This window comes from Macrobrachium nipponense, chromosome 14 (genome assembly GCF_015104395.2).
Source record: "Macrobrachium nipponense isolate FS-2020 chromosome 14, ASM1510439v2, whole genome shotgun sequence".
Classification (NCBI taxonomy): domain Eukaryota; kingdom Metazoa; phylum Arthropoda; class Malacostraca; order Decapoda; family Palaemonidae; genus Macrobrachium; species Macrobrachium nipponense.
This window is the reverse complement of record NC_087207.1, coordinates 85,423,570-85,426,069: the sequence shown is the minus strand read 5'-3', so window position 1 is coordinate 85,426,069 and position 2,500 is coordinate 85,423,570.

Below are 2,500 nucleotides of genomic sequence, written 5' to 3'. Positions count from 1 at the left end.
GTAGTCCATACCTTGCAAAATGAGCTTTGAATTTTCTTATCACAGTACTTGCATTAGTGTTTTCAAGATGGTTTATTTCCCAAAACCTACTATAGTAATCAATAGTTACCAAATAATTATGATTCTCGATACTCATCAAATCGACGCCTTTTTCCCAAGGTGTGTCAGCCAACTAATGGGATTTCAAACTCTCTTTCTGTTGACCAATAGGGAATCTATTACATATTTCACATCTTGAAACGAATTGTATTACATCTGCATTCATACAAGGCCAAAAGAAGCATTTCCCTGGCTCTTCTCAAACAACTTTCTATACCCATGTGTGATGAATGTATAGATTCTAAAATATATTACCTCATTTTCAAGGGAATAACTACTCGGTCACCCTTTAAGATAAGACCGTTTAAAACAAAAGATTCATCCTCAATACAATAATAAGGTTTAAGTCCACTTGGAATACCATTCTCATTATCAGGCCAACCATTCAGAATCACTGATTTCAGTAATTTCAATACTTCATCATCGTTGGTTTCCTTCTGGATCGTTATTAAACCTTCTGGCCTAATAGATAACAAGTTAATCATATTGATATAGTCAAACAATCTATTCCTACCATGATAAGGCCAATAGGATCTTGACAAATAATCAGCCAATAGCATCTCACTACCTTTCTTATGCTTTACCTCAACATATCATATTGTGAAATTCTCATCAGCATGCCCTGTAGACGCTTTGGTGCCCTACATAATGGTTTTAGAATGATTGTTTCAAGTGGTTTTATGATCGTTTTCTATTATAGTCTTTCTACCAAATGCATAATCGTGAAATTTCTCTAGAGCAGAAACTATCGACAATGCCTCTTTTTCTATCTGGGTATACCTAGTCTCATTATTTGTTAGTTCTCTGCTTGTGTACCCTACCGGTTTGCTGTACTGCATCAAAGCGGCACCTATTCCTTTCTGTGAGGCATCACACTGAGTAGTCAACTCTTTATTTGGATCGTACTACTGTAAAACAGGCGTTGTAGAGATTAGTTCCTTAATTCTATAAAAAAAAAAACATTATCATGAACCTCAGTCCACTCCCATTTAACTCCTTGATGGCTCCACCTCATCAGATTGGTTGGGTAAAAATTTCCTTAAATAATTTACCATACCACCTAATTTCTGAATATCAGTGACACCTGTTGGTGGTTCCATTTTCAAGATAGCCTCCACTTTTGAAGGATCTGCCATTTGACCATTACCAGTTACCTTATGACCTAGAAAAGTAACTTCTGACTTTCTTAGATCAGTTTTTGCGTTATTAAGTTTTATACCTTTTTCCTTACACCTAGTCAGCAATTTATGTAACTTGTTATCATGATCTTTTACAGCTTGTTCACATACCGAAGTTTCATCTGCAATGCAGGTAATACCCTCAAGACCTTCAGGAGCCATTTGTAACCTCTTTTGGAAAATTTCACTACTTACCGCTAAACCAAAAGTTAGCCTTAGCCATCTGTACTGGCCCCATGGGGGGTCTGAAAGGTTGTTAATAAACTTGACTCTTCATCGAGAACACATTGCCAATAACTACTTTTTAAATCAAACTTAGAAAAAACTTTAACTTTGGACAATTTGGGCAGTACATCATCCATCAAAGGCATTGGATGAAAATCCCTTTTAAGAGATTTATTTAATACCTGGGGATCAATGCATACCCTAATATCCCCATTGACTTTAGTTGCTGTTACCATCCTGCTGATACAATTTCATTCCTAGTCATTTCATCAATAATTTTCTTTACTTTACCCTTTTGGCTAATTGGAATTCTGCATGAGGTTATTGCCATGGGTTGTACAGCTTCATCAACAGTTAAATGTACCTTACCTGGCAGAGTGTCTATCTCATCATTATAAACATCAGAATGAATAGACAATGCATCATCTACAACACAAATATTTTCATAATTTATGGTTTTCAAACTCATTTGTTCAGATGCTCTTTTACCAAGAAGAGGTTTAAAATTCTCTGTCACCACTACAAACTATACAGAATATTTTTTATGATTCATACAATTTCTTAAAATTGCTCTACACTTACCCAAATGCTTAACAGTAGTGGATGTCCATTGTATCACTTGGACACAAATCATGGTTCGGTACATGTTTTACAGGAATGACATTTACACTTGCACCACTTTCTACCTGAAATTTTATTCCACTACCATCAATTTCCATTTCAGCAGACACTAATTTATCAATCATTGGACTATTTTCCATCCATCTTAAGGACATATTCAACACTGGAATCATCCGATTCATTAGTTTCTACCGTCTCTAACTCATTTACTTTATTGTTACCCTTTGGCTTGACTTTGTATTCAGAATTACTGGGACATTTCACAGTAAAATGATTGAATTTACCACATTTGGGACAACGTTTTCCATAAGTAGGACATTTATGTTTTAACCATTCATGATTCTGATTACATAATTTACAAATTTTAAGATTTATAC